The following is a 27,014-nucleotide window of genomic DNA, read 5'->3' as shown; positions in this document are numbered from 1 at the left end:
GAGTGTGTTGCTTGCGCTATGGCTGATCCCTGTCCTCTCCTGGGCTATGTGTAAAATATAGTCAGTTTTGCGAAATCCACAACCTGCTCTGGCCGCTAGACACCAGGAGAGCCACCCGCTTTCCTAGCGTAGAAGGTTTGCACCCCCCTTTTTTTTCCCTCCTACGACCTTTGACAACTGAGCCCCTTCAGAGGTATGGCCCCATGGGTTTCAATGATGTAATTGGGAGAAGGCTGGTTTCAAAAAGCACTCACACCGCCTAGTACATTCTCGACAAGAAACACCTTGTGCCTTGATGCACTCCACGGGGCTGGAAATTGGGGGAGAGCGCTGCAAACACAAAGAGCCCATAATTGCATTGGCCGGGAATCGAACCCGGGCCTCCCGCGTGGCAGGCGAGAATTCTACCACTGAACCACCAATGCTCCACGCCGGGCCACTTGCCACCACCCTCGCTCAGCTGGTCTAGGAGAGTCCAGCTCTCGCCCACGCTTGACTTGGGATTCGCTGGTCGAAAATCAATGGAAACGCCTAGTCGTCTACATTGTGACTTTGCCACATGGACCCACTCCCCGTGGGAATCGCTGGCAAACTACATCCACATGTGGTTGTTGAGGTTGGTCAGCGACAAGAGCAGAGTGGCGCAGCGGAAGCGTGCTGGGCCCATAACCCAGAGGTCGATGGATCGAAACCATCCTCTGCTACGTTGCCCTTTCCTATGCCAATCGATATTTGCTTGCGTGTGGGCCCAAAGGCCTTTCTTTCGCACACAAAGAGAAGTTGAACCTGATTCAGGTGATTCAACGAGTCCAAAGCTCTCAGCGTAAGCATGGCACTGGCACCTTTTGCGCTAATGAAATATTGTCTCTTGGCCATGGAGGCCTGCTCGTGCTTTGTTTACTAGATTGCTTTTGTCCAACACTGCCTACGTGACTTTGGCTGAAGCCACAGTTGCCACCACAAAAACGTGGCAACGCCTTGGCACGCGTTATGAGGAGGACTCCGGCTTCCCATGTTGCTCACGGCGCTCGGTTCCAAGCTTCAACATCAAACACAAAAGCAAGGTGTCTCCTGGCAAATCAGGAAAGCTGCATTTGGAGAATGCGGGCATCGATCCCGCTACCTCTCGCATGCTAAGCGAGCGCTCTACCATTTGAGCTAATCCCCCTTTGCTTGAGGTTGTTGCTTGTGCTATGGCTGATCCCTGTCCTCTCCTGGGCTATGTGTAAACTATAGGCAGTTTTGCTAAATCCACAACTTGCTCTGGCCGCTAGACACCAGGAGAGCCACTCCCCCAAGACCTTGGACAACTGAGCCCCTTCTGAAGTATGGCCCCATGGGTTTCAATGATGTCATTGGGAGAAGGTGGTTTCAAAAAGCACTCACACCGCCTAATACATTCTCGACAAGAAACACCTTGTGCCTTGAGGCATTCCATGGGGCTGGAAATTGGGGGAGAGAGCTACAAACACCAAGAGCCCATAATTGCATTGGCCGGGAATCGAACCCGGGCCTCCCGCGTGGCAGGCGAGAATTCTACCACTGAACCACCAATGCTCCACGCCGGGCCAGGCGCCACCACCCTCGCTCAGCTGGCCTAGGAGAGTCCAGCTCTCGCCCACGCTTGACTTGGGATTCGCTTGTCGAAATCCATGAGGATGGTCAGCGACAAGAGCAGAGTGGCGCAGCGGAAGCGTGCTGGGCCCATAACCCAGAGGTCGATGGATCGAAACCATCCTCTGCTACGTTGCCTTTTCCTATGCCAATCGATATTTGCTTGCGGGCCCAAAGGCCTTTCTTTCGCACACAAAGAGAAGTTGAACCTGATTCAGGTGATTCAACGAGTCCAAAGCTCTCAGCGTAAGCATGGCACTGGCACCTTTCCCCCTAATGGAATATTGTCTCTTGGCCATGGAAGCCTGGTCGTGCTTTCTTTAATTGATTGCTTTTGTCCAATACTGCCTACGTGACTTTGGCTGAAGCCACAGATGCCACCACAAAAACGTGGCAATGCCTTGGCACATGTTATGAGGAGCACTCCGGCTTCCCATGTTGCTCACGGCGCTCGGTTCCAAGCTTCAACATCAAACACAAAAGCAAGGTGCCTCCCGTGAAACCAGGAAAGCTGCGTTTGGAGAATGCGGGCATCGATCCCGCTACCTCTCGCATGCAAAGCGAGCGCTCTGCCACTTGAGCTAATCCCCCTTTGCTCGAGTGTGTTGCTTGCGCTATGGCTGATCCCTGTCCTCTCCTGGGCTATGTGTAAAATATAGTCAGTTTTGCGAAATCCACAACCTGCTCTGGCCGCTAGACACCAGGAGAGCCACCCGCTTTCCTAGCGTAGAAGGTTTGCACCCCCCTTTTTTTTCCCTCCTACGACCTTTGACAACTGAGCCCCTTCAGAGGTATGGCCCCATGGGTTTCAATGATGTAATTGGGAGAAGGCTGGTTTCAAAAAGCACTCACACCGCCTAGTACATTCTCGACAAGAAACACCTTGTGCCTTGATGCACTCCACGGGGCTGGAAATTGGGGGAGAGCGCTGCAAACACAAAGAGCCCATAATTGCATTGGCCGGGAATCGAACCCGGGCCTCCCGCGTGGCAGGCGAGAATTCTACCACTGAACCACCAATGCTCCACGCCGGGCCACTTGCCACCACCCTCGCTCAGCTGGTCTAGGAGAGTCCAGCTCTCGCCCACGCTTGACTTGGGATTCGCTGGTCGAAAATCAATGGAAACGCCTAGTCGTCTACATTGTGACTTTGCCACATGGACCCACTCCCCGTGGGAATCGCTGGCAAACTACATCCACATGTGGTTGTTGAGGTTGGTCAGCGACAAGAGCAGAGTGGCGCAGCGGAAGCGTGCTGGGCCCATAACCCTGAGGTCGATGGATCGAAACCATCCTCTGCTACGTTGCCTTTTTCTATGCCAATCGATATTTGCTTGCGTGCGGGCCCAAAGGCCTTTCTTTCGCACACAAAGAGAAGTTGAACCTGATTCAGGTGATTCAACGAGTCCAAAGCTCTCAGCGTAAGCATGGCACTGGCACCTTTTGCGCTAATGAAATATTGTCTCTTGGCCATGGAGGCCTGCTCGTGCTTTGTTTACTAGATTGCTTTTGTCCAACACTGCCTACGTGACTTTGGCTGAAGCCACAGTTGCCACCACAAAAACGTGGCAACGCCTTGGCACGCGTTATGAGGAGGACTCCGGCTTCCCATGTTGCTCACGGCGCTCGGTTCCAAGCTTCAACATCAAACACAAAAGCAAGGTGTCTCCTGGCAAATCAGGAAAGCTGCATTTGGAGAATGCGGGCATCGATCCCGCTACCTCTCGCATGCTAAGCGAGCGCTCTACCATTTGAGCTAATCCCCCTTTGCTTGAGGTTGTTGCTTGTGCTATGGCTGATCCCTGTCCTCTCCTGGGCTATGTGTAAACTATAGGCAGTTTTGCTAAATCCACAACTTGCTCTGGCCGCTAGACACCAGGAGAGCCACTCCCCCAAGACCTTGGACAACTGAGCCCCTTCTGAAGTATGGCCCCATGGGTTTCAATGATGTCATTGGGAGAAGGTGGTTTCAAAAAGCACTCACACCGCCTAATACATTCTCGACAAGAAACACCTTGTGCCTTGAGGCATTCCATGGGGCTGGAAATTGGGGGAGAGAGCTACAAACACCAAGAGCCCATAATTGCATTGGCCGGGAATCGAACCCGGGCCTCCCGCGTGGCAGGCGAGAATTCTACCACTGAACCACCAATGCTCCACGCCGGGCCAGGCGCCACCACCCTCGCTCAGCTGGCCTAGGAGAGTCCAGCTCTCGCCCACGCTTGACTTGGGATTCGCTTGTCGAAATCCATGAGGATGGCCAGCGACAAGAGCAGAGTGGCGCAGCGGAAGCGTGCTGGGCCCATAACCCAGAGGTCGATGGATCGAAACCATCCTCTGCTACGTTGCCTTTTCCTATGCCAATCGATATTTGCTTGCGGGCCCAAAGGCCTTTCTTTCGCACACAAAGAGAAGTTGAACCTGATTCAGGTGATTCAACGAGTCCAAAGCTCTCAGCGTAAGCATGGCACTGGCACCTTTCCCCCTAATGGAATATTGTCTCTTGGCCATGGAAGCCTGGTCGTGCTTTCTTTAATTGATTGCTTTTGTCCAATACTGCCTACGTGACTTTGGCTGAAGCCACAGATGCCACCACAAAAACGTGGCAATGCCTTGGCACATGTTATGAGGAGCACTCCGGCTTCCCATGTTGCTCACGGCGCTCGGTTCCAAGCTTCAACATCAAACACAAAAGCAAGGTGCCTCCCGTGAAACCAGGAAAGCTGCGTTTGGAGAATGCGGGCATCGATCCCGCTACCTCTCGCATGCAAAGCGAGCGCTCTGCCACTTGAGCTAATCCCCCTTTGGTCGAGTGTGTTGCTTGCGCTATGGCTGATCCCTGTCCTCTCCTGGGCTATGTGTAAAATATAGTCAGTTTTGCGAAATCCACAACCTGCTCTGGCCGCTAGACACCAGGAGAGCCACCCGCTTTCCTAGCGTAGAAGGTTTGCACCCCCCTTTTTTTTCCCTCCTACGACCTTTGACAACTGAGCCCCTTCAGAGGTATGGCCCCATGGGTTTCAATGATGTAATTGGGAGAAGGCTGGTTTCAAAAAGCACTCACACCGCCTAGTACATTCTCGACAAGAAACACCTTGTGCCTTGATGCACTCCACGGGGCTGGAAATTGGGGGAGAGCGCTGCAAACACAAAGAGCCCATAATTGCATTGGCCGGGAATCGAACCCGGGCCTCCCGCGTGGCAGGCGAGAATTCTACCACTGAACCACCAATGCTCCACGCCGGGCCACTTGCCACCACCCTCGCTCAGCTGGTCTAGGAGAGTCCAGCTCTCGCCCACGCTTGACTTGGGATTCGCTGGTCGAAAATCAATGGAAACGCCTAGTCGTCTACATTGTGACTTTGCCACATGGACCCACTCCCCGTGGGAATCGCTGGCAAACTACATCCACATGTGGTTGTTGAGGTTGGTCAGCGACAAGAGCAGAGTGGCGCAGCGGAAGCGTGCTGGGCCCATAACCCAGAGGTCGATGGATCGAAACCATCCTCTGCTACGTTGCCTTTTTCTATGCCAATCGATATTTGCTTGCGTGCGGGCCCAAAGGCCTTTCTTTCGCACACAAAGAGAAGTTGAACCTGATTCAGGTGATTCAACGAGTCCAAAGCTCTCAGCGTAAGCATGGCACTGGCACCTTTTGCGCTAATGAAATATTGTCTCTTGGCCATGGAGGCCTGCTCGTGCTTTGTTTACTAGATTGCTTTTGTCCAACACTGCCTACGTGACTTTGGCTGAAGCCACAGTTGCCACCACAAAAACGTGGCAACGCCTTGGCACGCGTTATGAGGAGGACTCCGGCTTCCCATGTTGCTCACGGCGCTCGGTTCCAAGCTTCAACATCAAACACAAAAGCAAGGTGTCTCCTGGCAAATCAGGAAAGCTGCATTTGGAGAATGCGGGCATCGATCCCGCTACCTCTCGCATGCTAAGCGAGCGCTCTACCATTTGAGCTAATCCCCCTTTGCTTGAGGTTGTTGCTTGTGCTATGGCTGATCCCTGTCCTCTCCTGGGCTATGTGTAAACTATAGGCAGTTTTGCTAAATCCACAACTTGCTCTGGCCGCTAGACACCAGGAGAGCCACTCCCCCAAGACCTTGGACAACTGAGCCCCTTCTGAAGTATGGCCCCATGGGTTTCAATGATGTCATTGGGAGAAGGTGGTTTCAAAAAGCACTCACACCGCCTAATACATTCTCGACAAGAAACACCTTGTGCCTTGAGGCATTCCATGGGGCTGGAAATTGGGGGAGAGAGCTACAAACACCAAGAGCCCATAATTGCATTGGCCGGGAATCGAACCCGGGCCTCCCGCGTGGCAGGCGAGAATTCTACCACTGAACCACCAATGCTCCACGCCGGGCCAGGCGCCACCACCCTCGCTCAGCTGGCCTAGGAGAGTCCAGCTCTCGCCCACGCTTGACTTGGGATTCGCTTGTCGAAATCCATGAGGATGGCCAGCGACAAGAGCAGAGTGGCGCAGCGGAAGCGTGCTGGGCCCATAACCCAGAGGTCGATGGATCGAAACCATCCTCTGCTACGTTGCCTTTTCCTATGCCAATCGATATTTGCTTGCGGGCCCAAAGGCCTTTCTTTCGCACACAAAGAGAAGTTGAACCTGATTCAGGTGATTCAACGAGTCCAAAGCTCTCAGCGTAAGCATGGCACTGGCACCTTTCCCCCTAATGGAATATTGTCTCTTGGCCATGGAAGCCTGGTCGTGCTTTCTTTAATTGATTGCTTTTGTCCAATACTGCCTACGTGACTTTGGCTGAAGCCACAGATGCCACCACAAAAACGTGGCAATGCCTTGGCACATGTTATGAGGAGCACTCCGGCTTCCCATGTTGCTCACGGCGCTCGGTTCCAAGCTTCAACATCAAACACAAAAGCAAGGTGCCTCCCGTGAAACCAGGAAAGCTGCGTTTGGAGAATGCGGGCATCGATCCCGCTACCTCTCGCATGCAAAGCAAGCGCTCTGCCATTTGAGCTAATCCCCCTTTGCTCGAGTGTGTTGCTTGCGCTATGGCTGATCCCTGTCCTCTCCTGGGCTATGTGTAAAATATAGTCAGTTTTGCGAAATCCACAACCTGCTCTGGCCGCTAGACACCAGGAGAGCCACCCGCTTTCCTAGCGTAGAAGGTTTGCACCCCCCTTTTTTTTCCCTCCTACGACCTTTGACAACTGAGCCCCTTCAGAGGTATGGCCCCATGGGTTTCAATGATGTAATTGGGAGAAGGCTGGTTTCAAAAAGCACTCACACCGCCTAGTACATTCTCGACAAGAAACACCTTGTGCCTTGATGCACTCCACGGGGCTGGAAATTGGGGGAGAGCGCTGCAAACACAAAGAGCCCATAATTGCATTGGCCGGGAATCGAACCCGGGCCTCCCGCGTGGCAGGCGAGAATTCTACCACTTAACCACCAATGCTCCACGCCGGGCCACTTGCCACCACCCTCGCTCAGCTGGTCTAGGAGAGTCCAGCTCTCGCCCACGCTTGACTTGGGATTCGCTGGTCGAAAATCAATGGAAACGCCTAGTCGTCTACATTGTGACTTTGCCACATGGACCCACTCCCCGTGGGAATCGCTGGCAAACTACATCCACATGTGGTTGTTGAGGTTGGTCAGCGACAAGAGCAGAGTGGCGCAGCGGAAGCGTGCTGGGCCCATAACCCAGAGGTCGATGGATCGAAACCGTCCTCTGCTACGTTGCCCTTTCCTATGCCAATCGATATTTGCTTGCGTGCGGGCCCAAAGGCCTTTCTTTCGCACACAAAGAGAAGTTGAACCTGATTCAGGTGATTCAACGAGTCCAAAGCTCTCAGCGTAAGCATGGCACTGGCACCTTTTGCGCTAATGAAATATTGTCTCTTGGCCATGGAGGCCTGCTCGTGCTTTGTTTACTAGATTGCTTTTGTCCAACACTGCCTACGTGACTTTGGCTGAAGCCACAGTTGCCACCACAAAAACGTGGCAACGCCTTGGCACGCGTTATGAGGAGGACTCCGGCTTCCCATGTTGCTCACGGCGCTCGGTTCCAAGCTTCAACATCAAACACAAAAGCAAGGTGTCTCCTGGCAAATCAGGAAAGCTGCATTTGGAGAATGCGGGCATCGATCCCGCTACCTCTCGCATGCTAAGCGAGCGCTCTACCATTTGAGCTAATCCCCCTTTGCTTGAGGTTGTTGCTTGTGCTATGGCTGATCCCTGTCCTCTCCTGGGCTATGTGTAAACTATAGGCAGTTTTGCTAAATCCACAACTTGCTCTGGCCGCTAGACACCAGGAGAGCCACTCCCCCAAGACCTTGGACAACTGAGCCCCTTCTGAAGTATGGCCCCATGGGTTTCAATGATGTCATTGGGAGAAGGTGGTTTCAAAAAGCACTCACACCGCCTAATACATTCTCGACAAGAAACACCTTGTGCCTTGAGGCATTCCATGGGGCTGGAAATTGGGGGAGAGAGCTACAAACACCAAGAGCCCATAATTGCATTGGCCGGGAATCGAACCCGGGCCTCCCGCGTGGCAGGCGAGAATTCTACCACTGAACCACCAATGCTCCACGCCGGGCCAGGCGCCACCACCCTCGCTCAGCTGGCCTAGGAGAGTCCAGCTCTCGCCCACGCTTGACTTGGGATTCGCTTGTCGAAATCCATGAGGATGGTCAGCGACAAGAGCAGAGTGGCGCAGCGGAAGCGTGCTGGGCCCATAACCCAGAGGTCGATGGATCGAAACCATCCTCTGCTACGTTGCCTTTTCCTATGCCAATCGATATTTGCTTGCGGGCCCAAAGGCCTTTCTTTCGCACACAAAGAGAAGTTGAACCTGATTCAGGTGATTCAACGAGTCCAAAGCTCTCAGCGTAAGCATGGCACTGGCACCTTTCCCCCTAATGGAATATTGTCTCTTGGCCATGGAAGCCTGGTCGTGCTTTCTTTAATTGATTGCTTTTGTCCAATACTGCCTACGTGACTTTGGCTGAAGCCACAGATGCCACCACAAAAACGTGGCAATGCCTTGGCACATGTTATGAGGAGCACTCCGGCTTCCCATGTTGCTCACGGCGCTCGGTTCCAAGCTTCAACATCAAACACAAAAGCAAGGTGCCTCCCGTGAAACCAGGAAAGCTGCGTTTGGAGAATGCGGGCATCGATCCCGCTACCTCTCACATGCAAAGCGAGCGCTCTGCCACTTGAGCTAATCCCCCTTTGCTCGAGTGTGTTGCTTGCGCTATGGCTGATCCCTGTCCTCTCCTGGGCTATGTGTAAAATATAGTCAGTTTTGCGAAATCCACAACCTGCTCTGGCCGCTAGACACCAGGAGAGCCACCCGCTTTCCTAGCGTAGAAGGTTTGCACCCCCCTTTTTTTTCCCTCCTACGACCTTTGACAACTGAGCCCCTTCAGAGGTATGGCCCCATGGGTTTCAATGATGTAATTGGGAGAAGGCTGGTTTCAAAAAGCACTCACACCGCCTAGTACATTCTCGACAAGAAACACCTTGTGCCTTGATGCACTCCACGGGGCTGGAAATTGGGGGAGAGCGCTGCAAACACAAAGAGCCCATAATTGCATTGGCCGGGAATCGAACCCGGGCCTCCCGCGTGGCAGGCGAGAATTCTACCACTGAACCACCAATGCTCCACGCCGGGCCACTTGCCACCACCCTCGCTCAGCTGGTCTAGGAGAGTCCAGCTCTCGCCCACGCTTGACTTGGGATTCGCTGGTCGAAAATCAATGGAAACGCCTAGTCGTCTACATTGTGACTTTGCCACATGGACCCACTCCCCGTGGGAATCGCTGGCAAACTACATCCACATGTGGTTGTTGAGGTTGGTCAGCGACAAGAGCAGAGTGGCGCAGCGGAAGCGTGCTGGGCCCATAACCCAGAGGTCGATGGATCGAAACCATCCTCTGCTACGTTGCCTTTTTCTATGCCAATCGATATTTGCTTGCGTGCGGGCCCAAAGGCCTTTCTTTCGCACACAAAGAGAAGTTGAACCTGATTCAGGTGATTCAACGAGTCCAAAGCTCTCAGCGTAAGCATGGCACTGGCACCTTTTGCGCTAATGAAATATTGTCTCTTGGCCATGGAGGCCTGCTCGTGCTTTGTTTACTAGATTGCTTTTGTCCAACACTGCCTACGTGACTTTGGCTGAAGCCACAGTTGCCACCACAAAAACGTGGCAACGCCTTGGCACGCGTTATGAGGAGGACTCCGGCTTCCCATGTTGCTCACGGCGCTCGGTTCCAAGCTTCAACATCAAACACAAAAGCAAGGTGTCTCCTGGCAAATCAGGAAAGCTGCATTTGGAGAATGCGGGCATCGATCCCGCTACCTCTCGCATGCTAAGCGAGCGCTCTACCATTTGAGCTAATCCCCCTTTGCTTGAGGTTGTTGCTTGTGCTATGGCTGATCCCTGTCCTCTCCTGGGCTATGTGTAAACTATAGGCAGTTTTGCTAAATCCACAACTTGCTCTGGCCGCTAGACACCAGGAGAGCCACTCCCCCAAGACCTTGGACAACTGAGCCCCTTCTGAAGTATGGCCCCATGGGTTTCAATGATGTCATTGGGAGAAGGTGGTTTCAAAAAGCACTCACACCGCCTAATACATTCTCGACAAGAAACACCTTGTGCCTTGAGGCATTCCATGGGGCTGGAAATTGGGGGAGAGAGCTACAAACACCAAGAGCCCATAATTGCATTGGCCGGGAATCGAACCCGGGCCTCCCGCGTGGCAGGCGAGAATTCTACCACTGAACCACCAATGCTCCACGCCGGGCCAGGCGCCACCACCCTCGCTCAGCTGGCCTAGGAGAGTCCAGCTCTTGCCCACGCTTGACTTGGGATTCGCTTGTCGAAATCCATGAGGATGGCCAGCGACAAGAGCAGAGTGGCGCAGCGGAAGCGTGCTGGGCCCATAACCCAGAGGTCGATGGATCGAAACCATCCTCTGCTACGTTGCCTTTTCCTATGCCAATCGATATTTGCTTGCGGGCCCAAAGGCCTTTCTTTCGCACACAAAGAGAAGTTGAACCTAATTCAGGTGATTCAACGAGTCCAAAGCTCTCAGCGTAAGCATGGCACTGGCACCTTTCCCCCTAATGGAATATTGTCTCTTGGCCATGGAAGCCTGGTCGTGCTTTCTTTAATTGATTGCTTTTGTCCAATACTGCCTACGTGACTTTGGCTGAAGCCACAGATGCCACCACAAAAACGTGGCAATGCCTTGGCACATGTTATGAGGAGCACTCCGGCTTCCCATGTTGCTCACGGCGCTCGGTTCCAAGCTTCAACATCAAACACAAAAGCAAGGTGCCTCCCGTGAAACCAGGAAAGCTGCGTTTGGAGAATGCGGGCATCGATCCCGCTACCTCTCGCATGCAAAGCGAGCGCTCTGCCACTTGAGCTAATCCCCCTTTGCTCGAGTGTGTTGCTTGCGCTATGGCTGATCCCTGTCCTCTCCTGGGCTATGTGTAAAATATAGTCAGTTTTGCGAAATCCACAACCTGCTCTGGCCGCTAGACACCAGGAGAGCCACCCGCTTTCCTAGCGTAGAAGGTTTGCACCCCCCTTTTTTTTCCCTCCTACGACCTTTGACAACTGAGCCCCTTCAGAGGTATGGCCCCATGGGTTTCAATGATGTAATTGGGAGAAGGCTGGTTTCAAAAAGCACTCACACCGCCTAGTACATTCTCGACAAGAAACACCTTGTGCCTTGATGCACTCCACGGGGCTGGAAATTGGGGGAGAGCGCTGCAAACACAAAGAGCCCATAATTGCATTGGCCGGGAATCGAACCCGGGCCTCCCGCGTGGCAGGCGAGAATTCTACCACTGAACCACCAATGCTCCACGCCGGGCCACTTGCCACCACCCTCGCTCAGCTGGTCTAGGAGAGTCCAGCTCTCGCCCACGCTTGACTTGGGATTCGCTGGTCGAAAATCAATGGAAACGCCTAGTCGTCTACATTGTGACTTTGCCACATGGACCCACTCCCCGTGGGAATCGCTGGCAAACTACATCCACATGTGGTTGTTGAGGTTGGTCAGCGACAAGAGCAGAGTGGCGCAGCGGAAGCGTGCTGGGCCCATAACCCAGAGGTCGATGGATCGAAACCATCCTCTGCTACGTTGCCCTTTCCTATGCCAATCGATATTTGCTTGCGTGCGGGCCCAAAGGCCTTTCTTTCGCACACAAAGAGAAGTTGAACCTGATTCAGGTGATTCAACGAGTCCAAAGCTCTCAGCGTAAGCATGGCACTGGCACCTTTTGCGCTAATGAAATATTGTCTCTTGGCCATGGAGGCCTGCTCGTGCTTTGTTTACTAGATTGCTTTTGTCCAACACTGCCTACGTGACTTTGGCTGAAGCCACAGTTGCCACCACAAAAACGTGGCAACGCCTTGGCACGCGTTATGAGGAGGACTCCGGCTTCCCATGTTGCTCACGGCGCTCGGTTCCAAGCTTCAACATCAAACACAAAAGCAAGGTGTCTCCTGGCAAATCAGGAAAGCTGCATTTGGAGAATGCGGGCATCGATCCCGCTACCTCTCGCATGCTAAGCGAGCGCTCTACCATTTGAGCTAATCCCCCTTTGCTTGAGGTTGTTGCTTGTGCTATGGCTGATCCCTGTCCTCTCCTGGGCTATGTGTAAACTATAGGCAGTTTTGCTAAATCCACAACTTGCTCTGGCCGCTAGACACCAGGAGAGCCACTCCCCCAAGACCTTGGACAACTGAGCCCCTTCTGAAGTATGGCCCCATGGGTTTCAATGATGTCATTGGGAGAAGGTGGTTTCAAAAAGCACTCACACCGCCTAATACATTCTCGACAAGAAACACCTTGTGCCTTGAGGCATTCCATGGGGCTGGAAATTGGGGGAGAGAGCTACAAACACCAAGAGCCCATAATTGCATTGGCCGGGAATCGAACCCGGGCCTCCCGCGTGGCAGGCGAGAATTCTACCACTGAACCACCAATGCTCCACGCCGGGCCAGGCGCCACCACCCTCGCTCAGCTGGCCTAGGAGAGTCCAGCTCTCGCCCACGCTTGACTTGGGATTCGCTTGTCGAAATCCATGAGGATGGTCAGCGACAAGAGCAGAGTGGCGCAGCAGAAGCGTGCTGGGCCCATAACCCAGAGGTCGATGGATCGAAACCATCCTCTGCTACGTTGCCTTTTCCTATGCCAATCGATATTTGCTTGCGGGCCCAAAGGCCTTTCTTTCGCACACAAAGAGAAGTTGAACCTGATTCAGGTGATTCAACGAGTCCAAAGCTCTCAGCGTAAGCATGGCACTGGCACCTTTCCCCCTAATGGAATATTGTCTCTTGGCCATGGAAGCCTGGTCGTGCTTTCTTTAATTGATTGCTTTTGTCCAATACTGCCTACGTGACTTTGGCTGAAGCCACAGATGCCACCACAAAAACGTGGCAATGCCTTGGCACATGTTATGAGGAGCACTCCGGCTTCCCATGTTGCTCACGGCGCTCGGTTCCAAGCTTCAACATCAAACACAAAAGCAAGGTGCCTCCCGTGAAACCAGGAAAGCTGCGTTTGGAGAATGCGGGCATCGATCCCGCTACCTCTCGCATGCAAAGCGAGCGCTCTGCCACTTGAGCTAATCCCCCTTTGCTCGAGTGTGTTGCTTGCGCTATGGCTGATCCCTGTCCTCTCCTGGGCTATGTGTAAAATATAGTCAGTTTTGCGAAATCCACAACCTGCTCTGGCCGCTAGACACCAGGAGAGCCACCCGCTTTCCTAGCGTAGAAGGTTTGCACCCCCCTTTTTTTTCCCTCCTACGACCTTTGACAACTGAGCCCCTTCAGAGGTATGGCCCCATGGGTTTCAATGATGTAATTGGGAGAAGGCTGGTTTCAAAAAGCACTCACACCGCCTAGTACATTCTCGACAAGAAACACCTTGTGCCTTGATGCACTCCACGGGGCTGGAAATTGGGGGAGAGCGCTGCAAACACAAAGAGCCCATAATTGCATTGGCCGGGAATCGAACCCGGGCCTCCCGCGTGGCAGGCGAGAATTCTACCACTGAACCACCAATGCTCCACGCCGGGCCTCTTGCCACCACCCTCGCTCAGCTGGTCTAGGAGAGTCCAGCTCTCGCCCACGCTTGACTTGGGATTCGCTGGTCGAAAATCAATGGAAAATACTAGTCGTCTACATTGTGACTTTGCCACATGGACCCACTCCCCGTGGGAATCGCTGGCAAACTACATCCACATGTGGTTGTTGAGGTTGGTCAGCGACAAGAGCAGAGTGGCGCAGCGGAAGCGTGCTGGGCCCATAACCCAGAGGTCGATGGATCGAAACCATCCTCTGCTACGTTGCCCTTTCCTATGCCAATCGATATTTGCTTGCGTGCGGGCCCAAAGGCCTTTCTTTCGCACACAAAGAGAAGTTGAACCTGATTCAGGTGATTCAACGAGTCCAAAGCTCTCAGCGTAAGCATGGCACTGGCACCTTTTGCGCTAATGAAATATTGTCTCTTGGCCATGGAGGCCTGCTCGTGCTTTGTTTACTAGATTGCTTTTGTCCAACACTGCCTACGTGACTTTGGCTGAAGCCACAGTTGCCACCACAAAAACGTGGCAACGCCTTGGCACGCGTTATGAGGAGGACTCCGGCTTCCCATGTTGCTCACGGCGCTCGGTTCCAAGCTTCAACATCAAACACAAAAGCAAGGTGTCTCCTGGCAAATCAGGAAAGCTGCATTTGGAGAATGCAGGCATCGATCCCGCTACCTCTCGCATGCTAAGCGAGCGCTCTACCATTTGAGCTAATCCCCCTTTGCTTGAGGTTGTTGCTTGTGCTATGGCTGATCCCTGTCCTCTCCTGGGCTATGTGTAAACTATAGGCAGTTTTGCTAAATCCACAACTTGCTCTGGCCGCTAGACACCAGGAGAGCCACTCCCCCAAGACCTTGGACAACTGAGCCCCTTCTGAAGTATGGCCCCATGGGTTTCAATGATGTCATTGGGAGAAGGTGGTTTCAAAAAGCACTCACACCGCCTAATACATTCTCGACAAGAAACACCTTGTGCCTTGAGGCATTCCATGGGGCTGGAAATTGGGGGAGAGAGCTACAAACACCAAGAGCCCATAATTGCATTGGCCGGGAATCGAACCCGGGCCTCCCGCGTGGCAGGCGAGAATTCTACCACTGAACCACCAATGCTCCACGCCGGGCCAGGCGCCACCACCCTCGCTCAGCTGGCCTAGGAGAGTCCAGCTCTCGCCCACGCTTGACTTGGGATTCGCTTGTCGAAATCCATGAGGATGGTCAGCGACAAGAGCAGAGTGGCGCAGCGGAAGCGTGCTGGGCCCATAACCCAGAGGTCGATGGATCGAAACCATCCTCTGCTACGTTGCCTTTTCCTATGCCAATCGATATTTGCTTGCGGGCCCAAAGGCCTTTCTTTCGCACACAAAGAGAAGTTGAACCTGATTCAGGTGATTCAACGAGTCCAAAGCTCTCAGCGTAAGCATGGCACTGGCACCTTTCCCCCTAATGGAATATTGTCTCTTGGCCATGGAAGCCTGGTCGTGCTTTCTTTAATTGATTGCTTTTGTCCAATACTGCCTACGTGACTTTGGCTGAAGCCACAGATGCCACCACAAAAACGTGGCAATGCCTTGGCACATGTTATGAGGAGCACTCCGGCTTCCCATGTTGCTCACGGCGCTCGGTTCCAAGCTTCAACATCAAACACAAAAGCAAGGTGCCTCCCGTGAAACCAGGAAAGCTGCGTTTGGAGAATGCGGGCATCGATCCCGCTACCTCTCGCATGCAAAGCGAGCGCTCTGCCACTTGAGCTAATCCCCCTTTGCTCGAGTGTGTTGCTTGCGCTATGGCTGATCCCTGTCCTCTCCTGGGCTATGTGTAAAATATAGTCAGTTTTGCGAAATCCACAACCTGCTCTGGCCGCTAGACACCAGGAGAGCCACCCGCTTTCCTAGCGTAGAAGGTTTGCACCCCCCTTTTTTTTCCCTCCTACGACCTTTGACAACTGAGCCCCTTCAGAGGTATGGCCCCATGGGTTTCAATGATGTAATTGGGAGAAGGCTGGTTTCAAAAAGCACTCACACCGCCTAGTACATTCTCGACAAGAAACACCTTGTGCCTTGATGCACTCCACGGGGCTGGAAATTGGGGGAGAGCGCTGCAAACACAAAGAGCCCATAATTGCATTGGCCGGGAATCGAACCCGGGCCTCCCGCGTGGCAGGCGAGAATTCTACCACTGAACCACCAATGCTCCACGCCGGGCCACTTGCCACCACCCTCGCTCAGCTGGTCTAGGAGAGTCCAGCTCTCGCCCACGCTTGACTTGGGATTCGCTGGTCGAAAATCAATGGAAACGCCTAGTCGTCTACATTGTGACTTTGCCACATGGACCCACTCCCCGTGGGAATCGCTGGCAAACTACATCCACATGTGGTTGTTGAGGTTGGTCAGCGACAAGAGCAGAGTGGCGCAGCGGAAGCGTGCTGGGCCCATAACCCAGAGGTCGATGGATCGAAACCATCCTCTGCTACGTTGCCTTTTTCTATGCCAATCGATATTTGCTTGCGTGCGGGCCCAAAGGCCTTTCTTTCGCACACAAAGAGAAGTTGAACCTGATTCAGGTGATTCAACGAGTCCAAAGCTCTCAGCGTAAGCATGGCACTGGCACCTTTTGCGCTAATGAAATATTGTCTCTTGGCCATGGAGGCCTGCTCGTGCTTTGTTTACTAGATTGCTTTTGTCCAACACTGCCTACGTGACTTTGGCTGAAGCCACAGTTGCCACCACAAAAACGTGGCAACGCCTTGGCACGCGTTATGAGGAGGACTCCGGCTTCCCATGTTGCTCACGGCGCTCGGTTCCAAGCTTCAACATCAAACACAAAAGCAAGGTGTCTCCTGGCAAATCAGGAAAGCTGCATTTGGAGAATGCGGGCATCGATCCCGCTACCTCTCGCATGCTAAGCGAGCGCTCTACCATTTGAGCTAATCCCCCTTTGCTTGAGGTTGTTGCTTGTGCTATGGCTGATCCCTGTCCTCTCCTGGGCTATGTGTAAACTATAGGCAGTTTTGCTAAATCCACAACTTGCTCTGGCCGCTAGACACCAGGAGAGCCACTCCCCCAAGACCTTGGACAACTGAGCCCCTTCTGAAGTATGGCCCCATGGGTTTCAATGATGTCATTGGGAGAAGGTGGTTTCAAAAAGCACTCACACCGCCTAATACATTCTCGACAAGAAACACCTTGTGCCTTGAGGCATTCCATGGGGCTGGAAATTGGGGGAGAGAGCTACAAACACCAAGAGCCCATAATTGCATTGGCCGGGAATCGAACCCGGGCCTCCCGCGTGGCAGGCGAGAATTCTACCACTGAACCACCAATGCTCCACGCCGGGCCAGGCGCCACCACCCTCGCTCAGCTGGCCTAGGAGAGTCCAGCTCTCGCCCACGCTTGACTTGGGATTCGCTTGTCGAAATCCATGAGGATGGCCAGCGACAAGAGCAGAGTGGCGCAGCGGAAGCGTGCTGGGCCCATAACCCAGAGGTCGATGGATCGAAACCATCCTCTGCTACGTTGCCTTTTCCTATGCCAATCGATATTTGCTTGCGGGCCCAAAGGCCTTTCTTTCGCACACAAAGAGAAGTTGAACCTGATTCAGGTGATTCAACGAGTCCAAAGCTCTCAGCGTAAGCATGGCACTGGCACCTTTCCCCCTAATGGAATATTGTCTCTTGGCCATGGAAGCCTGGTCGTGCTTTCTTTAATTGATTGCTTTTGTCCAATACTGCCTACGTGACTTTGGCTGAAGCCACAGATGCCACCACAAAAACGTGGCAATGCCTTGGCACATGTTATGAGGAGCACTCCGGCTTCCCATGTTGCTCACGGCGCTCGGTTCCAAGCTTCAACATCAAACACAAAAGCAAGGTGCCTCCCGTGAAACCAGGAAAGCTGCGTTTGGAGAATGCGGGCATCGATCCCGCTACCTCTCGCATGCAAAGCGAGCGCTCTGCCACTTGAGCTAATCCCCCTTTGCTTGAGTGTGTTGCTTGCGCTATGGCTGATCCCTGTCCTCTCCTGGGCTATGTGTAAAATATAGTCAGTTTTGCGAAATCCACAACCTGCTCTGGCCGCTAGACACCAGGAGAGCCACCCGCTTTCCTAGCGTAGAAGGTTTGCACCCCCCTTTTTTTTCCCTCCTACGACCTTTGACAACTGAGCCCCTTCAGAGGTATGGCCCCATGGGTTTCAATGATGTAATTGGGAGAAGGCTGGTTTCAAAAAGCACTCACACCGCCTAGTACATTCTCGACAAGAAACACCTTGTGCCTTGATGCACTCCACGGGGCTGGAAATTGGGGGAGAGCGCTGCAAACACAAAGAGCCCATAATTGCATTGGCCGGGAATCGAACCCGGGCCTCCCGCGTGGCAGGTGAGAATTCTACCACTTAACCACCAATGCTCCACGCCGGGCCACTTGCCACCACCCTCGCTCAGCTGGTCTAGGAGAGTCCAGCTCTCGCCCACGCTTGACTTGGGATTCGCTGGTCGAAAATCAATGGAAACGCCTAGTCGTCTACATTGTGACTTTGCCACATGGACCCACTCCCCGTGGGAATCGCTGGCAAACTACATCCACATGTGGTTGTTGAGGTTGGTCAGCGACAAGAGCAGAGTGGCGCAGCGGAAGCGTGCTGGGCCCATAACCCAGAGGTCGATGGATCGAAACCATCCTCTGCTACGTTGCCCTTTCCTATGCCAATCGATATTTGCTTGCGTGCGGGCCCAAAGGCCTTTCTTTCGCACACAAAGAGAAGTTGAACCTGATTCAGGTGATTCAACGAGTCCAAAGCTCTCAGCGTAAGCATGGCACTGGCACCTTTTGCGCTAATGAAATATTGTCTCTTGGCCATGGAGGCCTGCTCGTGCTTTGTTTACTAGATTGCTTTTGTCCAACACTGCCTACGTGACTTTGGCTGAAGCCACAGTTGCCACCACAAAAACGTGGCAACGCCTTGGCACGCGTTATGAGGAGGACTCCGGCTTCCCATGTTGCTCACGGCGCTCGGTTCCAAGCTTCAACATCAAACACAAAAGCAAGGTGTCTCCTGGCAAATCAGGAAAGCTGCATTTGGAGAATGCGGGCATCGATCCCGCTACCTCTCGCATGCTAAGCGAGCGCTCTACCATTTGAGCTAATCCCCCTTTGCTTGAGGTTGTTGCTTGTGCTATGGCTGATCCCTGTCCTCTCCTGGGCTATGTGTAAACTATAGGCAGTTTTGCTAAATCCACAACTTGCTCTGGCCGCTAGACACCAGGAGAGCCACTCCCCCAAGACCTTGGACAACTGAGCCCCTTCTGAAGTATGGCCCCATGGGTTTCAATGATGTCATTGGGAGAAGGTGGTTTCAAAAAGCACTCACACCGCCTAATACATTCTCGACAAGAAACACCTTGTGCCTTGAGGCATTCCATGGGGCTGGAAATTGGGGGAGAGAGCTACAAACACCAAGAGCCCATAATTGCATTGGCCGGGAATCGAACCCGGGCCTCCCGCGTGGCAGGCGAGAATTCTACCACTGAACCACCAATGCTCCACGCCGGGCCAGGCGCCACCACCCTCGCTCAGCTGGCCTAGGAGAGTCCAGCTCTCGCCCACGCTTGACTTGGGATTCGCTTGTCGAAATCCATGAGGATGGCCAGCGACAAGAGCAGAGTGGCGCAGCGGAAGCGTGCTGGGCCCATAACCCAGAGGTCGATGGATCGAAACCATCCTCTGCTACGTTGCCTTTTCCTATGCCAATCGATATTTGCTTGCGGGCCCAAAGGCCTTTCTTTCGCACACAAAGAGAAGTTGAACCTGATTCAGGTGATTCAACGAGTCCAAAGCTCTCAGCGTAAGCATGGCACTGGCACCTTTCCCCCTAATGGAATATTGTCTCTTGGCCATGGAAGCCTGGTCGTGCTTTCTTTAATTGATTGCTTTTGTCCAATACTGCCTACGTGACTTTGGCTGAAGCCACAGATGCCACCACAAAAACGTGGCAATGCCTTGGCACATGTTATGAGGAGCACTCCGGCTTCCCATGTTGCTCACGGCGCTCGGTTCCAAGCTTCAACATCAAACACAAAAGCAAGGTGCCTCCCGTGAAACCAGGAAAGCTGCGTTTGGAGAATGCGGGCATCGATCCCGCTACCTCTCGCATGCAAAGCGAGCGCTCTGCCACTTGAGCTAATCCCCCTTTGCTCGAGTGTGTTGCTTGCGCTATGGCTGATCCCTGTCCTCTCCTGGGCTATGTGTAAAATATAGTCAGTTTTGCGAAATCCACAACCTGCTCTGGCCGCTAGACACCAGGAGAGCCACCCGCTTTCCTAGCGTAGAAGGTTTGCACCCCCCTTTTTTTTCCCTCCTACGACCTTTGACAACTGAGCCCCTTCAGAGGTATGGCCCCATGGGTTTCAATGATGTAATTGGGAGAAGGCTGGTTTCAAAAAGCACTCACACCGCCTAGTACATTCTCGACAAGAAACACCTTGTGCCTTGATGCACTCCACGGGGCTGGAAATTGGTGGAGAGCGCTGCAAACACAAAGAGCCCATAATTGCATTGGCCGGGAATCGAACCCGGGCCTCCCGCGTGGCAGGCGAGAATTCTACCACTGAACCACCAATGCTCCACGCCGGGCCACTTGCCACCACCCTCGCTCAGCTGGTCTAGGAGAGTCCAGCTCTCGCCCACGCTTGACTTGGGATTCGCTGGTCGAAAATCAATGGAAACGCCTAGTCGTCTACATTGTGACTTTGCCACATGGACCCACTCCCCGTGGGAATCGCTGGCAAACTACATCCACATGTGGTTGTTGAGGTTGGTCAGCGACAAGAGCAGAGTGGCGCAGCGGAAGCGTGCTGGGCCCATAACCCAGAGGTCGATGGATCGAAACCATCCTCTGCTACGTTGCCCTTTCCTATGCCAATCGATATTTGCTTGCGTGCGGGCCCAAAGGCCTTTCTTTCGCACACAAAGAGAAGTTGAACCTGATTCAGGTGATTCAACGAGTCCAAAGCTCTCAGCGTAAGCATGGCACTGGCACCTTTTGCGCTAATGAAATATTGTCTCTTGGCCATGGAGGCCTGCTCGTGCTTTGTTTACTAGATTGCTTTTGTCCAACACTGCCTACGTGACTTTGGCTGAAGCCACAGTTGCCACCACAAAAACGTGGCAACGCCTTGGCACGCGTTATGAGGAGGACTCCGGCTTCCCATGTTGCTCACGGCGCTCGGTTCCAAGCTTCAACATCAAACACAAAAGCAAGGTGTCTCCTGGCAAATCAGGAAAGCTGCATTTGGAGAATGCGGGCATCGATCCCGCTACCTCTCGCATGCTAAGCGAGCGCTCTACCATTTGAGCTAATCCCCCTTTGCTTGAGGTTGTTGCTTGTGCTATGGCTGATCCCTGTCCTCTCCTGGGCTATGTGTAAACTATAGGCAGTTTTGCTAAATCCACAACTTGCTCTGGCCGCTAGACACCAGGAGAGCCACTCCCCCAAGACCTTGGACAACTGAGCCCCTTCTGAAGTATGGCCCCATGGGTTTCAATGATGTCATTGGGAGAAGGTGGTTTCAAAAAGCACTCACACCGCCTAATACATTCTCGACAAGAAACACCTTGTGCCTTGAGGCATTCCATGGGGCTGGAAATTGGGGGAGAGAGCTACAAACACCAAGAGCCCATAATTGCATTGGCCGGGAATCGAACCCGGGCCTCCCGCGTGGCAGGCGAGAATTCTACCACTGAACCACCAATGCTCCACGCCGGGCCAGGCGCCACCACCCTCGCTCAGCTGGCCTAGGAGAGTCCAGCTCTCGCCCACGCTTGACTTGGGATTCGCTTGTCGAAATCCATGAGGATGGTCAGCGACAAGAGCAGAGTGGCGCAGCAGAAGCGTGCTGGGCCCATAACCCAGAGGTCGATGGATCGAAACCATCCTCTGCTACGTTGCCTTTTCCTATGCCAATCGATATTTGCTTGCGGGCCCAAAGGCCTTTCTTTCGCACACAAAGAGAAGTTGAACCTGATTCAGGTGATTCAACGAGTCCAAAGCTCTCAGCGTAAGCATGGCACTGGCACCTTTCCCCCTAATGGAATATTGTCTCTTGGCCATGGAAGCCTGGTCGTGCTTTCTTTAATTGATTGCTTTTGTCCAATACTGCCTACGTGACTTTGGCTGAAGCCACAGATGCCACCACAAAAACGTGGCAATGCCTTGGCACATGTTATGAGGAGCACTCCGGCTTCCCATGTTGCTCACGGCGCTCGGTTCCAAGCTTCAACATCAAACACAAAAGCAAGGTGCCTCCCGTGAAACCAGGAAAGCTGCGTTTGGAGAATGCGGGCATCGATCCCGCTACCTCTCGCATGCAAAGCGAGCGCTCTGCCACTTGAGCTAATCCCCCTTTGCTCGAGTGTGTTGCTTGCGCTATGGCTGATCCCTGTCCTCTCCTGGGCTATGTGTAAAATATAGTCAGTTTTGCGAAATCCACAACCTGCTCTGGCCGCTAGACACCAGGAGAGCCACCCGCTTTCCTAGCGTAGAAGGTTTGCACCCCCCTTTTTTTTCCCTCCTACGACCTTTGACAACTGAGCCCCTTCAGAGGTATGGCCCCATGGGTTTCAATGATGTAATTGGGAGAAGGCTGGTTTCAAAAAGCACTCACACCGCCTAGTACATTCTCGACAAGAAACACCTTGTGCCTTGATGCACTCCACGGGGCTGGAAATTGGGGGAGAGCGCTGCAAACACAAAGAGCCCATAATTGCATTGGCCGGGAATCGAACCCGGGCCTCCCGCGTGGCAGGCGAGAATTCTACCACTGAACCACCAATGCTCCACGCCGGGCCACTTGCCACCACCCTCGCTCAGCTGGTCTAGGAGAGTCCAGCTCTCGCCCACGCTTGACTTGGGATTCGCTGGTCGAAAATCAATGGAAACGCCTAGTCGTCTACATTGTGACTTTGCCACATGGACCCACTCCCCGTGGGAATCGCTGGCAAACTACATCCACATGTGGTTGTTGAGGTTGGTCAGCGACAAGAGCAGAGTGGCGCAGCGGAAGCGTGCTGGGCCCATAACCCAGAGGTCGATGGATCGAAACCATCCTCTGCTACGTTGCCCTTTCCTATGCCAATCGATATTTGCTTGCGTGCGGGCCCAAAGGCCTTTCTTTCGCACACAAAGAGAAGTTGAACCTGATTCAGGTGATTCAACGAGTCCAAAGCTCTCAGCGTAAGCATGGCACTGGCACCTTTTGCGCTAATGAAATATTGTCTCTTGGCCATGGAGGCCTGCTCGTGCTTTGTTTACTAGATTGCTTTTGTCCAACACTGCCTACGTGACTTTGGCTGAAGCCACAGTTGCCACCACAAAAACGTGGCAACGCCTTGGCACGCGTTATGAGGAGGACTCCGGCTTCCCATGTTGCTCACGGCGCTCGGTTCCAAGCTTCAACATCAAACACAAAAGCAAGGTGTCTCCTGGCAAATCAGGAAAGCTGCATTTGGAGAATGCGGGCATCGATCCCACTACCTCTCGCATGCTAAGCGAGCGCTCTACCATTTGAGCTAATCCCCCTTTGCTTGAGGTTGTTGCTTGTGCTATGGCTGATCCCTGTCCTCTCCTGGGCTATGTGTAAACTATAGGCAGTTTTGCTAAATCCACAACTTGCTCTGGCCGCTAGACACCAGGAGAGCCACTCCCCCAAGACCTTGGACAACTGAGCCCCTTCTGAAGTATGGCCCCATGGGTTTCAATGATGTCATTGGGAGAAGGTGGTTTCAAAAAGCACTCACACCGCCTAATACATTCTCGACAAGAAACACCTTGTGCCTTGAGGCATTCCATGGGGCTGGAAATTGGGGGAGAGAGCTACAAACACCAAGAGCCCATAATTGCATTGGCCGGGAATCGAACCCGGGCCTCCCGCGTGGCAGGCGAGAATTCTACCACTGAACCACCAATGCTCCACGCCGGGCCAGGCGCCACCACCCTCGCTCAGCTGGCCTAGGAGAGTCCAGCTCTCGCCCACGCTTGACTTGGGATTCGCTTGTCGAAATCCATGAGGATGGCCAGCGACCAGAGCAGAGTGGCGCAGCGGAAGCGTGCTGGGCCCATAACCCAGAGGTCGATGGATCGAAACCATCCTCTGCTACGTTGCCTTTTCCTATGCCAATCGATATTTGCTTGCGGGCCCAAAGGCCTTTCTTTCGCACACAAAGAGAAGTTGAACCTGATTCAGGTGATTCAACGAGTCCAAAGCTCTCAGCGTAAGCATGGCACTGGCACCTTTCCCCCTAATGGAATATTGTCTCTTGGCCATGGAAGCCTGGTCGTGCTTTCTTTAATTGATTGCTTTTGTCCAATACTGCCTACGTGACTTTGGCTGAAGCCACAGATGCCACCACAAAAACGTGGCAATGCCTTGGCACATGTTATGAGGAGCACTCCGGCTTCCCATGTTGCTCACGGCGCTCGGTTCCAAGCTTCAACATCAAACACAAAAGCAAGGTGCCTCCCGTGAAACCAGGAAAGCTGCGTTTGGAGAATGCGGGCATCGATCCCGCTACCTCTCGCATGCAAAGCGAGCGCTCTGCCACTTGAGCTAATCCCCCTTTGCTCGAGTGTGTTGCTTGCGCTATGGCTGATCCCTGTCCTCTCCTGGGCTATGTGTAAAATATAGTCAGTTTTGCGAAATCCACAACCTGCTCTGGCCGCTAGACACCAGGAGAGCCACCCGCTTTCCTAGCGTAGAAGGTTTGCACCCCCCTTTTTTTTCCCTCCTACGACCTTTGACAACTGAGCCCCTTCAGAGGTATGGCCCCATGGGTTTCAATGATGTAATTGGGAGAAGGCTGGTTTCAAAAAGCACTCACACCGCCTAGTACATTCTCGACAAGAAACACCTTGTGCCTTGATGCACTCCACGGGGCTGGAAATTGGGGGAGAGCGCTGCAAACACAAAGAGCCCATAATTGCATTGGCCGGGAATCGAACCCGGGCCTCCCGCGTGGCAGGCGAGAATTCTACCACTGAACCACCAATGCTCCACGCCGGGCCACTTGCCACCACCCTCGCTCAGCTGGTCTAGGAGAGTCCAGCTCTCGCCCACGCTTGACTTGGGATTCGCTGGTCGAAAATCAATGGAAACGCCTAGTCGTCTACATTGTGACTTTGCCACATGGACCCACTCCCCGTGGGAATCGCTGGCAAACTACATCCACATGTGGTTGTTGAGGTTGGTCAGCGACAAGAGCAGAGTGGCGCAGCGGAAGCGTGCTGGGCCCATAACCCAGAGGTCGATGGATCGAAACCATCCTCTGCTACGTTGCCTTTTTCTATGCCAATCGATATTTGCTTGCGTGCGGGCCCAAAGGCCTTTCTTTCGCACACAAAGAGAAGTTGAACCTGATTCAGGTGATTCAACGAGTCCAAAGCTCTCAGCGTAAGCATGGCACTGGCACCTTTTGCGCTAATGAAATATTGTCTCTTGGCCATGGAGGCCTGCTCGTGCTTTGTTTACTAGATTGCTTTTGTCCAACACTGCCTACGTGACTTTGGCTGAAGCCACAGTTGCCACCACAAAAACGTGGCAACGCCTTGGCACGCGTTATGAGGAGGACTCCGGCTTCCCATGTTGCTCACGGCGCTCGGTTCCAAGCTTCAACATCAAACACAAAAGCAAGGTGTCTCCTGGCAAATCAGGAAAGCTGCATTTGGAGAATGCGGGCATCGATCCCGCTACCTCTCGCATGCTAAGCGAGCGCTCTACCATTTGAGCTAATCCCCCTTTGCTTGAGGTTGTTGCTTGTGCTATGGCTGATCCCTGTCCTCTCCTGGGCTATGTGTAAACTATAGGCAGTTTTGCTAAATCCACAACTTGCTCTGGCCGCTAGACACCAGGAGAGCCACTCCCCCAAGACCTTGGACAACTGAGCCCCTTCTGAAGTATGGCCCCATGGGTTTCAATGATGTCATTGGGAGAAGGTGGTTTCAAAAAGCACTCACACCGCCTAATACATTCTCGACAAGAAACACCTTGTGCCTTGAGGCATTCCATGGGGCTGGAAATTGGGGGAGAGAGCTACAAACACCAAGAGCCCATAATTGCATTGGCCGGGAATCGAACCCGGGCCTCCCGCGTGGCAGGCGAGAATTCTACCACTGAACCACCAATGCTCCACGCCGGGCCAGGCGCCACCACCCTCGCTCAGCTGGCCTAGGAGAGTCCAGCTCTCGCCCACGCTTGACTTGGGATTCGCTTGTCGAAATCCATGAGGATGGCCAGCGACAAGAGCAGAGTGGCGCAGCGGAAGCGTGCTGGGCCCATAACCCAGAGGTCGATGGATCGAAACCATCCTCTGCTACGTTGCCTTTTCCTATGCCAATCGATATTTTCTTGCGGGCCCAAAGGCCTTTCTTTCGCACACAAAGAGAAGTTGAACCTGATTCAGGTGATTCAACGAGTCCAAAGCTCTCAGCGTAAGCATGGCACTGGCACCTTTCCCCCTAATGGAATATTGTCTCTTGGCCATGGAAGCCTGGTCGTGCTTTCTTTAATTGATTGCTTTTGTCCAATACTGCCTACGTGACTTTGGCTGAAGCCACAGATGCCACCACAAAAACGTGGCAATGCCTTGGCACATGTTATGAGGAGCACTCCGGCTTCCCATGTTGCTCACGGCGCTCGGTTCCAAGCTTCAACATCAAACACAAAAGCAAGGTGCCTCCCGTGAAACCAGGAAAGCTGCGTTTGGAGAATGCGGGCATCGATCCCGCTACCTCTCGCATGCAAAGCGAGCGCTCTGCCACTTGAGCTAATCCCCCTTTGCTCGAGTGTGTTGCTTGCGCTATGGCTGATCCCTGTCCTCTCCTGGGCTATGTGTAAAATATAGTCAGTTTTGCGAAATCCACAACCTGCTCTGGCCGCTAGACACCAGGAGAGCCACCCGCTTTCCTAGCGTAGAAGGTTTGCACCCCCCTTTTTTTTCCCTCCTACGACCTTTGACAACTGAGCCCCTTCAGAGGTATGGCCCCATGGGTTTCAATGATGTAATTGGGAGAAGGCTGGTTTCAAAAAGCACTCACACCGCCTAGTACATTCTCGACAAGAAACACCTTGTGCCTTGATGCACTCCACGGGGCTGGAAATTGGGGGAGAGCGCTGCAAACACAAAGAGCCCATAATTGCATTGGCCGGGAATCGAACACGGGCCTCCCGCGTGGCAGGCGAGAATTCTACCACTTAACCACCAATGCTCCACGCCGGGCCACTTGCCACCACCCTCGCTCAGCTGGTCTAGG

The 27,014-nt window shown here is 53.3% G+C and overlaps 10 non-coding genes across 10 annotated transcripts; all 10 read right to left on the bottom strand.

Annotated features, from left to right (window-relative positions):
- Window positions 1–1,095: 1,095 nt before the first annotated feature.
- Window positions 1,096–1,168, bottom strand: TRNAA-AGC (transfer RNA alanine (anticodon AGC)). The gene has a single exon. It is a non-coding gene; the product is annotated as a tRNA-Ala (tRNA).
- Window positions 1,169–3,307: 2,139 nt separating this feature from the next.
- Window positions 3,308–3,380, bottom strand: TRNAA-AGC (transfer RNA alanine (anticodon AGC)). Its single transcript has one exon. It is a non-coding gene; the product is annotated as a tRNA-Ala (tRNA).
- A 2,139-nt stretch (window positions 3,381–5,519) lies between these two features.
- Window positions 5,520–5,592, bottom strand: TRNAA-AGC (transfer RNA alanine (anticodon AGC)). The gene has a single exon. It is a non-coding gene; the product is annotated as a tRNA-Ala (tRNA).
- A 2,139-nt stretch (window positions 5,593–7,731) lies between these two features.
- TRNAA-AGC (transfer RNA alanine (anticodon AGC)) lies at window positions 7,732–7,804 on the bottom strand. The gene has a single exon. It is a non-coding gene; the product is annotated as a tRNA-Ala (tRNA).
- A 2,139-nt stretch (window positions 7,805–9,943) lies between these two features.
- TRNAA-AGC (transfer RNA alanine (anticodon AGC)) lies at window positions 9,944–10,016 on the bottom strand. Its single transcript has one exon. It is a non-coding gene; the product is annotated as a tRNA-Ala (tRNA).
- Window positions 10,017–12,155: 2,139 nt separating this feature from the next.
- On the bottom strand, window positions 12,156–12,228 carry TRNAA-AGC (transfer RNA alanine (anticodon AGC)). The gene has a single exon. It is a non-coding gene; the product is annotated as a tRNA-Ala (tRNA).
- Window positions 12,229–16,579: 4,351 nt separating this feature from the next.
- Window positions 16,580–16,652, bottom strand: TRNAA-AGC (transfer RNA alanine (anticodon AGC)). The gene has a single exon. It is a non-coding gene; the product is annotated as a tRNA-Ala (tRNA).
- A 2,139-nt stretch (window positions 16,653–18,791) lies between these two features.
- Window positions 18,792–18,864, bottom strand: TRNAA-AGC (transfer RNA alanine (anticodon AGC)). Its single transcript has one exon. It is a non-coding gene; the product is annotated as a tRNA-Ala (tRNA).
- Window positions 18,865–21,003: 2,139 nt separating this feature from the next.
- On the bottom strand, window positions 21,004–21,076 carry TRNAA-AGC (transfer RNA alanine (anticodon AGC)). Its single transcript has one exon. It is a non-coding gene; the product is annotated as a tRNA-Ala (tRNA).
- Window positions 21,077–25,427: 4,351 nt separating this feature from the next.
- Window positions 25,428–25,500, bottom strand: TRNAA-AGC (transfer RNA alanine (anticodon AGC)). Its single transcript has one exon. It is a non-coding gene; the product is annotated as a tRNA-Ala (tRNA).
- Between the last annotated feature and the right edge of the window lie 1,514 nt (window positions 25,501–27,014).

Source organism: Lithobates pipiens, unplaced genomic scaffold (assembly GCF_037356315.1).
Source record: "Lithobates pipiens isolate NorthernLeopardFrog02 unplaced genomic scaffold, aLitPip1_a1.2 Scaffold_18, whole genome shotgun sequence".
Taxonomy (NCBI): Eukaryota; Metazoa; Chordata; class Amphibia; order Anura; family Ranidae; genus Lithobates; species Lithobates pipiens.
This window is presented reverse-complemented; position numbering and strand designations above follow the sequence as displayed.